Source organism: Astyanax mexicanus, chromosome 2 (genome assembly GCF_023375975.1).
Source record: "Astyanax mexicanus isolate ESR-SI-001 chromosome 2, AstMex3_surface, whole genome shotgun sequence".
In the NCBI taxonomy this organism is placed as follows: Eukaryota; Metazoa; Chordata; class Actinopteri; order Characiformes; family Acestrorhamphidae; genus Astyanax; species Astyanax mexicanus.
The window spans coordinates 25,392,089-25,404,351 of NC_064409.1; the positions used below are offsets into that span (position 1 = coordinate 25,392,089).

Sequence of the window (12,263 nt, forward strand, 5' to 3'; positions counted from 1 at the left end):
CTTTTATTTATGGGACACATTTACATCTGTATAGTTTGAGCAACATAAACACACAGCAGCATCATCACCTGCATCACAGGACCTGACAGTGTTGATGTGTTTGTGTGTTTGTGTGTGTGTTTAGGTGTTGTGTTGCCCTCAGATCAATCTCTTTCTTTTCTCTCTCCATCTGTTCATCTCCCTCTTTCTCTCTCTTCCTTTTATCTCTCTATCTTTGTCTATGTGTGTGTTTATATTTACACAGTGTATATTGGGGGAAACTGTACAATTGAATCAGGCTCTAGTACCCTTTTGTTGCCTCTAGCCTGGATACAAGATGAGATACGGTTGGGTATGGAGGTTTACAGGTTAAGTACGGCATCCTCCAGTACATTTAACCACAGATGTTGCAGCTGGGCCTGTAGATCCTGCTCTACACCTGTAGGTTACTGAAGCTGCCGTCCCAGAAGCTCCCATAAATGCTGGATTGGTGATAAATCTGGAGACTGGGCAAAACAAGGAAGGCTCAATCCCATTTCAACCCCTTGGCCCTACCACTTACTCCTTCACCCTACCACTTATCCTGATTCTTATTAGGCTGGAGGGGTAGGTAAGGGGAAGGGATACAGCTTGTTAGCCATTCATACAGAGATTCTTTGTTTTAGATGCACACTTCAAACTGAGATGTATTAGAATCACTGGAAAGATGGTGGAACAAGCAACTAGAGAAACTCACAAATGTAAAAGTATTTTCCTTGTTAAAAATGATGATTAGCACTATATATTACCATAGTTTAATGTGTAATTTCAATATTTTATGGCTGAATTCTTAATAACAAGTATAAAAATGATTGCAAGTAGTTTGTCTTAGTAGCTAGCTAGCTAACTTTCCCGTTCCACCTTAAATGGTGCAACATATGGCAGGGGCTGCAGCATTTAAGGAACAGAAAATAAAATAAAATAAAATCTAATCAAAGCTAATTTCAGCCCCCCATTAGATAGTCATTAAGGGATGGACAGTGATAATTTAATTTCTGCACCATCTTCCCCCTTTCTGAAGACACACAATAAAGCCCTGCAATTAACTAGTTAACCAGCAGCTAGGTTACTGAACTTTAGCGCTCCTGGTGGCATGTTGGGTGCTTGAAGAGTTTTCCCATTTCTTAGGGCAAGGATTTTACCCCTTCCCCTTGTAACTCTGTCCAAAGAAGGGGTAGGTCTTAGTGGTAGGGACAAGGGGTGACATGGGATTGGGCTGAAGTGTTGCAATCTGGTGGAGGCATTCCTGGAAAATCCTTGCAGTGTGTGGGTGAGCATTATACCGCTGAAAAATGCCAGTTGGAAGATCGACTGTCGTATATGATGCTCCCCAGATCATCACACCAGCAGTTTGGGAAGAGTGCAGCTTTCTCATGTATGACACCATTGCAAAATATAGGTGTCTTCTGTCAACTGGGAAAAATGTCTTTAAGTGCATTGTAGAGGCATGTCTAGCAGCCAATGGTCTCTCAGCAGGAGGTACACTACCCAAAAGTAACCTCTTTTAATAAGGCAGTGAAGGGAGCACTTTCACTACGCCCTCTTGTGGTAGAAACACACATCTGTAATCATACCTTCGTACCTGCAGGAGAGTACATGCTGAGATGCAATCTGGGCTGTTCACATTTACTCTCTCTCTCTCTCTCTCTCTCTCACACACTCTTGTCATTCTCTCTTCTATTTCTCACTTTCTGCATCTTTATCCTATTCTTTTCTCCTCATTTCTTCCTTTTTTCCCTTCTGTCTTTTTTCACCCTATGTCACTCTCTTTCTTTCTGTCTATCTCTTTCTCCTCTCTCACTTTGTCCATGTCCTTTTCTCTTTCTTCTCATCTCACTTCCTGTGTTTCTTGCCCACCTATCTCTCTCTCTCTCTCTCTCTCTCTTTCTTTCTCTCTCTCTGTCTCTTGTTTCTCTTTAGCTTTCTGATTTCGTCTTCCTGTCCATCTGTCCTTCTCTCTCTATGATCACTCGATTGCCCTGACACATGCTCTCCTTCTCTTTTACACACACACACACACACACACACACACACACACACTCTCTCTTTCTCTCTCTCTCTCTGTGTCTCTTTGCTCAGTAAACACACACCTACCTGCTTTTGTCTCTGTACAGGCTGATGTAACCACACACACACACACACACACTGTAACCCGCACAATGTCCACACAAGTCCTGCCCAAAACAAAACAGGTGACTCTCTCCCCTTTACCCATATGTCTCTCTTTCTCTTTCTCTCTTTCTCCTCCCCCTCTCTTCTGCTCACTTGCTTTCTCGCACCCTACCCACCCCCCTCTCTCTCAATCACCCCCCCCCTCTCTCTCTCTCCCTCTCTCTCTCCCTCTCTCTCTCACTTTCTCTCTCTCACCCAGGATGAGCAGGAGGAGCTTTTCTGGTCAAGGGCATTCCCGGGGTAAATGCATGCTAATGCTAATGCTAAAGCTAATGACTCCTGAGGCAGTGGTCTGAGCGTAAAAAAAAACAAACACATACACTCTCTCTCTCTCTCTCTCTCTCTCTCTCTCTCACACACACACACACACACACACACACACACACACACACACACACACACACACAGACATTCTATACTCTACAGTATTCATTATTACTACATTTATGAATATGAATAAATGCTTGAATAAATTAATGAATTAAGTTACACTTATATAGCAGCTCTCCACTCTCCACCTGGAGGACTGTACCAAGCTCTGAGGAGCTGACCCAGTAGAGAGCCAATCCATATCTGGTCATTCAGTCATACACACATTTACACTTACACCGATACACACACACACACTCATACACCACGACAGTTTACCTGATCACCATGTTTTTGAACTGTGGGAGGAAACCTGAGTCTCCAGAGGAAACCCACACAGACACAAAAAGAATATGGAGGCTCCACCAAAAAAAGGACTTGAACCCAAGATCCCAATCATAAAATCAAAGCAGAATCAGCCCATTATGTATCACATTGGAGTCAGAGTTGAATCAGAAGATTTATGTGCTGTTTATGTCTCCTTGTTACATTGAACCTGTAATCAATCTGGACCATAAATATGAAAATGAACATGACTACCAGCTCAAGAGAATCAAACCCTGCTAAAACATGACATTTTAATGATTTCCTGCTTCAGAATCGCCCCATAAAGAACCATGATCACCCATTTCAGAGATTTAAACTCCCACTGCTCAACATGGAACATAAATCTTATTCTAAATCACCACCAAGGAATCAATACAGCATAAATCACGCTGAAATGTGACATCTAATGATTCACTGAATCATAATTGGTGCATAAAGTACCATGACCAAAACAGATATTTACACCCCCTGTTTCTGCATGTGCTTCATATCGAGCTCAAGATCAATCTGAATCAAAAATGTGATTCTAAATGAGTTCAGACCTAATTATGCTAAAATGTGACAATTTATGATTTACTGAATCAGAATTACTTAAAATCCCTACTAAACCAGTGTCACATGTTTACACCCCTACTGTATGAATGTGTGTCGCATTGAGCACAAAATAACAGGATCATAATCATGAATCTAAATCACCCCAAAATAATCAAATCAGCTTAAATTGTGTTAAAATGTGACCTTTTATTATTGACTCATTCAGAATCATTACTTAAAGCATCACAATCAAACAAGAGATTCACACCCTACTGCTGATGCAAGTGTGTGTGACATTTAATGATTCCCCTGTAGCACACACTGGTATGCTAACACTGGATGAGGCCTGTAGCAGGCAGGTGTGCTAATGCTGCAGTAGTGATGTTGGACAAGGCTAGTATCCGGTGTGCTAACACCATGGTAGCAATTGTGAGCAAGCTTCACAGCAATGTGGGAGAAGGCCTGTAATTAGTGTACTAACAATGCAATTGTGATGCTGGAAGAGGCTGGAGTCAGCATGATAAGACCACAGAAGTGATGTTAAATGTGACCAGGCATTAAAGCTAGCAGTTCGCCTTTTCAAATTTAGTTAGCATGCTTTGTTTTGCTAGTTAGCACGTCAAATGAAGGTGGGAATGTGATACTGGGTGCATCCGATGACCGCAACTGCCACGTAATTTTTTACAAAATGCACCTTCATAGTTTGCATTTAGCAACACAGCAAAGATTCTCTGAATCTTGGCTTCCACTGTTCCCATGTGACCCTGCAGGGTCTAAAAGGGTTAAAAGAAGGTTTGAAGAGTCAGAAGATTTATAAAACTTTGGATTGTATTCTGCTGATGCTTCCTAATCATATATAGTGAAATTGCTCAGTCCTGATTCACTAGTAAGGGTCCTAACTTTTGCACAGGTCACATTGATGCACTAAGTGTGATCTCCCTGTTCTACAGACATGTATCTCCATCTTTCACATGCAGCCCATCAGGCTGAATATTGATTTGTATATATATCTGTGTGTGTGTGTGTGTGTGTGTGTGTTTGTGTGTATGTGTGTGTGTGTGTGTTTAGATCAACCTTCAAGGTCACAACCTTCAAAGAGGGGCACTGAAGCAGAAGGAGCTTTTTTTCTGCAGCTCTGGAAGACACACACACACACACACACACACACACACACACACACACTCCAACCCCTCGTATCTGAGCGCTCAGGTCTACAGATGAACCCTGAGCTATTCAGCTTATCATCCTTTCTGCAGTCGTGACTGTGTGTGTGTGTGTGTGTGTGTGTGTGTGTGCTGGAGGCTATCATATGTTCTTTATGACAGAGTACACACCAGCCCCTCGGCCATGTGTCACTTATTATATGGAGCTACAGTATATATACTGGTGTGCGTGCGTGCACACACACACACACACTGTCCATGCACAGTGTTAAAGGGTTTTACACGGTGGTTAAGGTTGTATATGTGGTGTATTTACTGTATACACTACACATACTGTGTAAATCTATTATTTAAGGATTGTCTATGTGGTGCATGTATTTAAAAATGTATACAAATGTAGTCATAACCATTTGTACATACCCATTTCATGTATATCAACAACTACAACTACATACCTATCTACAGATCTGGAAAAATTAAGAGACCACTTCGGTTTCTGAATCAGTTTCTCTAAATTTGCTATTTCTAGTTATATATTATAGGTATATACATATATCCATCTTCCTCTTGATTATATTCCATAGATTTTCAATTTGGTAAAATCAAGAAAAAAAAATTAAGAGCTATTTATTATTTTCCATCCATACCCATCAATGCCCATACATATCTATACCCATGTATATACATACCTATACACATCCATACCAGTACCCTCTATGTCCACCCACATCTATACCTCATACCATGTATACCCTTACCCACCCACACCCGAAGAATGTATACCTGTGCAAATATATATATATATATATATATATATATATATATATATATATATATATATATATATATATATATATATATATATATATATATATATATAGCCATACCCATATCTATACAGATCCCTTTTACCTAGACTTATACCTATCCATACCCATAGCATATATATATCTATACCTAGACTCATCCATACCAGTATCTTCTATCCAAAAACATTTACACCTCTACTCATAGAATGTATACCCTTACCCATCTATACCCATACCTATCCATATATAGCCATCTATACTTTTATCCATGCCATGTATACCTACAGTGTACCCATCCATACTCATAGCATACCCAAACCCATTAATAACATACATCTATATCTAGCTATTGGTCTCCATACAATACCAATCCACACCATGTAAAGCATATGCATATGTATTACATACATCAATACCACCTACACTCATAGCCATTTGACACCAATCCAAGCCACATATAACTATACCCAGCCATACTCATAGCATGTATACCCATAACCATTTCAATAGTCATCTAGACCCATCTATACCCATATCTATATGATCTCTATCCCATATCTATCTGTCCATACCATGTATATATATGCCCCTACATTCCGATGGCATCTATACTCTTACCCATCGCTACCTATACCATAGCTTTTATACCCAATAAAATCTACATCCATACCCACTTTCTCCCTTAGCTATCTATATTCATTCTTGATACACCATCTCTATAAGAATAATGATTAAAAAACACAGATAATAGATAAAACTCAATCTGGGCTGATTTTCATTAAAGTGTATTTATGCTCATACTCCCTGTCCGAGGAGTCAGGATCAGTGAGGATGGAGCGGTGGGTGTGGGTGTCTGTAGATGGAGATGGCGTCGGGTGGATGGAACACAGTAATCATTCAGGCAGCAAATCAGACTGAGCTCAAACAAAGAGCCCGGCTTAATGATTACCCTTCACTGAGCCCTGCACGCCAAACAAACAGCGCCTGCCGCGAGAACCGGGCCACGTCCCAAACCACACAGCGCCGGCCACGCTGCGTCCCAAACCACACAGCACCAGCCTGCGGAGTGAGCCTACATGATCCTCAGAGCTGCAGAGAACCGATAACATTCAGCAGCACAGGGTTTCTTAAATATATGACAGACACTGCATAGAACCTGGAACCTTTCATAATACAGTGGTTCTTTAGAATGATGCCGTACCACTTCTCATTCAGTTAAGAACATTTTGGAACATCTGTGGTTCCTCACATTAACATTTCATTTGCAAAAATAATTGAAAATAGGGAATAAAGAAAATTCTTATATGCTTTTAAAGGCACAGAAGAGGTTCTTCATACCTGTACTTTACATTTAGAAGAAATTAATAAATTAATAAATTAAGGAACGCTTTATTGTAATGCATTTGGATCTACTTTTTTTCCTGTCGAAAAACAAACCAACATACCTGACCAGACCAGATTAGACCAGACTAGAGCACCACAAATTAGATCAAACCCAACCAACACCAGACCAATTCAGACCTAACCACAAAAATCAAGCCAAGCCAAGCCAATTGAAACCAAACCATAACATACCACAATACACTTCAGCAAACCAAGCCATAACAACCCAAGCTAATACAAAACAAACCAAATCGCACTACATAAAGCCAAGCCTTAAAAAGCCAAGCCTTACAAAGCCAAGCCTTAAAAAGACAAGCTAATCCAATCCAAACCACACTACACAAAGCCAAGCTTTACAGAGCCAAGACTTACGAAGCTAAGCTAATCCAAACCAAACCACACTACACAAACCAAGCCTTACAAAGGCAAGCCTTACAAAGCCAAGCTAATCCAGACCAAACCACACTACACAAAGCCAAGCCTTACAAAGCCAAACCAAACCAAAATATACTACACTACAGCAAAACAAGCCATGCCAAGCCAAGCTAATCCAAACTAAACAACAATATACTACACTGCACTACAGCAATCCAAGCCATGTCAAGCCAAACGAATGCAAACCTAACCAAACCACACTACGCTAAACAAAGCCAGGCCCTACCACACCAAACCACAATATACTATACTGCTCTGCACAAAACCAAGCCATGCAAAACTAAACAAAAGCAACCCAAACCAAAATATACTACACTACAGCATTTGGATGGCTGTGCTACACTACATCCATCCTAGCCATGTCAAGCCAAGCTTATCCAAACTACATTACACAAAGCCAAGCCTCACAAAGCCAAACCAGAATATACCACACTACACCAAACCAAGCCATGCCAACCCAAGCCAAGCCACTAGACCAGATCAGAGCAAACCAATTAAACGTGTGAAAACACCCTTAGTCTACCAGAACCTCTACAGAAATCTATGTAGTGGGGGGATGGCTGGTGTTTGGCTTTGTTCAGATTCACCTTTCACAGTGTTTTGATGGTGAGTGTGTGCCAGCAGAGATTTGGGATGCTGCTGGAAGGAGCTGGACATTACTGGTGTGAGTGTGTGCCCTCGTGGACTGACCGAGAGACTGACCGTTTCTGCTCTGCTGAACATCAAGGCTGGCATTAACCAGCATCAGCGGAGAAACAGCACCACACCCTCCTTCAGAAAAAGCTCACACTCCATCTCTACAGCAACACACACACACACACACACACATAAAATAAAATAAAGGCTGTGTGTGTAGAGAATGGCATGGTGCGGTAAAGGAGATGGCGCATCGCGCTGCTGACTGCTGGGTAATGCGTCCGAACGGAGCTGAAATAATAGAGCACCATTTAAAAAGCTCTCAGCCTCCACGGCTATTCCAGCGCTATTTACCTGAGCCAGGTAGAGGTGGCTGATGATTACAGAGCAGCACACGCACGACCTAGCAGCGCCAGCGCTTAGACTGGAGACTTTTCACCTGCTGTTTGGAAAATGGCACAAAAATACCATCTACATTTAGACACACTGCAGTTACTGTAGCTGCTCTCATCCATTAAAACTCTCAGTTCCTGAAGATGACTTGACGATCCTCCAAAGGTTAAAACACATTAAAAAGAGTTTTTCCTTTGTGAAACCAAACCTCTCCCAAACCCCAATCAGACCAAACCATGTCAAATAAGCAAAAAATAATGTCTGCGTATAGACACAATGCAGCTATTGAAGCTGCTGAACACAAACTCATCAAAACTATTTCAGATATCCTGATGATGATTTGACCAACCCAACTAAACCAAACCCAAGTCAAACCAAACCAAACTAAACTAAACAGTAATCTCAGAGATCCTAAAGATGACTTATTGATCTTTATACAAACAACCTAACTCAATCCAATCCAACCAACCCAACCTATCATATCAATTCCTAACCTAACCTAACCTAAACCGACACCAAACCCAAGCCAAGCCAAACCCAAATTAATTTAACCTAACCTAACCCAATCCAAGCACAACCCAACCTAATCTAATCTAATTTAACCTAACCCAAACCTAACCTAACCCAAACGACATCCAAACCAAACCCAAGCCAAGCACAACCTAACCTAATTTAATCTAACCTAACCTAACCTAAATGGACACCTAACCTAACCTAAATGGACACCTAACCTAACCTAAATGGACACCAAACCCAAGCCAAGCCCAACTTAACCTAACCTAACCCAACCAAATCCCAAGTCAAACCAAACACAAACTAACCTTACCTTATCTGACCTAACCCAAACCTAAATCCAAACCACACCCAAGCCAAACCAAGCCAAGCGCAAACTAACCTAACCTAATCTAATCTAACATACCCAACCTTACATCCGAACCAAACCAAAGCTAAGCCCAAAGTAATCTAAGCTAACCTAACCTAACCCAAAACTACATCCAAACCAAACCCAAGCCAAGCACAACCCAACCTAATCTAATCTAACCTAACCTAACCTAACCTAACCTAACTCAACCTAACCCAAACCCAAATTTACATCCAAACCCAAACTCAAGCCAACCCAAACCCAACCCAACTCAATATAATCTTATCAGAACCACACAAAACCAAATCAACACAGCCCAATGAAACCTAACCTAATCTAACCCAAGTTGAAAAGCAGTTTATGTATTTTCTAATTAAACCATTTCTATTTCAATCAGATTACAGTACCAGATCTCAGCTCAGTTTAATATGTTTACTACTGAGACCAGCCAAAGCTACTCCAACTCCATTATTACTGTGAATATATATTATATATATATAACACTCTAAATATAGGTATTGTAATGATATACACTGAGGAGGTAGAGCTAAATGTAAGTAATGTGCTTATATAAATTGAGGAGGAAGGGATACAGTCTCTCATTATTAGGATGAATATTGAAGTGTGTTTTCTGATCGTATGCTGGGTTTATAGATATATAACTCTAGTTTTTAAGTGATTTTACAGTAATGGGTTGAGTACGTGGGGTTCTGAGGGAGTTGGTGAGTAATATATGAAATGTCCCCAGAGTCGGCGCTCCCCGTGGTTTGGTTGAGTACGTGCGCTACGCTCTTACCCTTTACTTCATTACTGTAGCCGCTGAGAGAACCGCTCCTAATTTATTTTCCTCAGGCGGAGCAGACGCTCGTCCGCCAGCAGTGCGTCTAAGAATATGGGATTAAGTGCCCTTCTCCTGGCCCTGTTTCAAAAAAGCCAGAGCCTGCTCTGCTCTGGCAACTGTACTCGAATCAACCGGCCGTGCTCTTACCGCTCTCGCTGCTCTCACAAAGCTTCCAGAACAAATCCTGGTGACTCAATCAGGAACAGAGAGGAGAACAGAAAAGGACAACTGTAGAGTTTAAACCAGGACACATCACTATGTGTTTAGTTTTACAATGAAAACGATTCATTTGTAATGATATATAACTATGGTTCCACACCTTTTCAGAGGTGTCAATTAATGAAGTACAAATCATTTGTTACATTACTTAAGTAGAAATGTTCATTATCTATACTTTACTGAAGTAATTATTTTTTCAGATTACTTTTTACTTTCTACTCCTTACATCTTTACTTAGAACTTTGTACATTTTAGAAATTGCCTCTTTACTCCTGTTTCATTTCAGCTTGTTTTCATTTTGGGTTCTCATTGTTCACAAAAAAAAAAATCCAGAAAATTCTCTCAATCCAGATAGAATGAATCTGATTGTGTTTGGATGAGAAGTACAAATATATATTATTCCCACACCCTATTGGTTTACATGCAATCTATCACACCCACACACGCCACGCCCACACTCCAGCAAGAACATAGCAGACTTATACTTATACTATAGTATGAAAATAATCCAGGCAGAGTCTTGTTCATCCCAATTTTTTCAACATTAACATTTTATAGCATTTATAACACTTTTATTGCAGTTATTTCTGCCCCTGCAGCGCCCTCACACTGTTCCTGGTGCAGCTCAGTCCAATCATCACTCCCTCCTGCCCCGCCCTTAAACCCATACATCACTGCAGTGGCCCTCCTAACCTACTCCTCCCATTTTTTTTTTTTTTTGCATTTTTCAAATTTGAGCCAAGAGTGGAGTCAGACAAAATCAGGGGGTTAAGTTTCCCTTTACTTTTTTTTCACCCTGCATTACTTTTACTTTTATACTTTAAGTAGTTTTGAAATCAGTACTTTTACACGTTTTTTGAGTAAAAAGCTTGACTTTATACTTTAGAAGTATTTAAACCCTAGTATCTATAATTCTACCTGTATATGTTTTTGTTGGTTCTTTTTATTTCTCTACTGCAGACACCCAAAACATGAGAATCAGAGCCTCACAAGATATGTTGTCTATTTCATTTCAACATTATATATAAATATGTCACATTTTGATAGTTAATGTTAGTAGAAATAAATGTTAGACCAGCCACATGCTACTGTATTGTCTCAATTTTCATCCACCAACCCTAATGCAGTCAGCTCCCAGACATAATTGCCAAGTTTCCTACCAAAATGGGCTTGTTTAACAATACATCAGAGACCACTTCAGTTTCTGAATCAGTTTCTCTGAATTTGATATTTAAAGGTATATGTTTAAATAAAATGAACATTGTTGTTATATTCTATAAACTACAGACAACATTTCTTCCAAATTCCAAATACAAATATTGTCATTTAGAGCATTTATTTGCAAAAAATGAGAAATGGCTGAAATAACAAAAAAGATGCAGAGTTCAGAAATCAATATTTGGTGGAATAACCCTGGTTTTTAATTACAGTTACAGTCATACATCTTGGCATGGTCTCCTCCACCAGTCTTACACACTGCTTTTGGATAACTTTATGCCACTCCTGCTGCAAGAATTCAAGCAGTTCAGCTTGGTTTGATGGCTTGTGATCATCCATCTTCCTCTTGATTATATTCCAGAGGTTTTAACTTAGGTAAAATAAAAAAAAACTCATCAGATTTTTAGACTAGTTAGGCACCTAAAGGTTAGGTTTTTTGCCTGGATCTGGCAACCCTGTTTTCCAAAAAATCTGACCTTTCAATAAAGTACTGAGAACCAGTAAGGAGAACAATAACATTGCATGCTGACCTCACTAATGCATTACTTGTGACTGAATGCAATCAAATTCTCACAGCAATTATCCACAATCTAGAGAAAGCCTTTCCTGGACTTTCCTGGACTGTGGCCAGTGCTCTTAAATATCTATAAACAGTTAAGCTGCCACAGCTCTGGTATCTCTGTGCTTAATTCAATAAAGTTGAATGAACTTTATTAACTTTATTGATTTATGGCTAGCTGATTAGCAGGCTAAAGCTAAAGTTCCAATAGAAAGCTTTGCTCTTTGATGTCTCCTTCACCTGTACTGAGGTCAGGCTGACAGAAGGGTATCATGAGGTTTTTGGCCTGTAGACAGATGGCTAGCTCTATGCATAGACTTTCATT

The 12,263-nt window shown here is 40.1% G+C and overlaps 2 protein-coding genes across 4 annotated transcripts in view; one reads left to right on the forward strand and one right to left on the reverse strand.

Moving 5' to 3' along the window:
- The window catches only part of rps16 (ribosomal protein S16), a 1,145,183-nt gene that overhangs the window by 423,372 nt on the left and 709,548 nt on the right, over positions 1 to 12,263 (forward strand). The window lies entirely within an intron of this gene.
- The window catches only part of syt1a (synaptotagmin Ia), a 409,759-nt gene that overhangs the window by 162,028 nt on the left and 235,468 nt on the right, over positions 1 to 12,263 (reverse strand). The window lies entirely within an intron of this gene.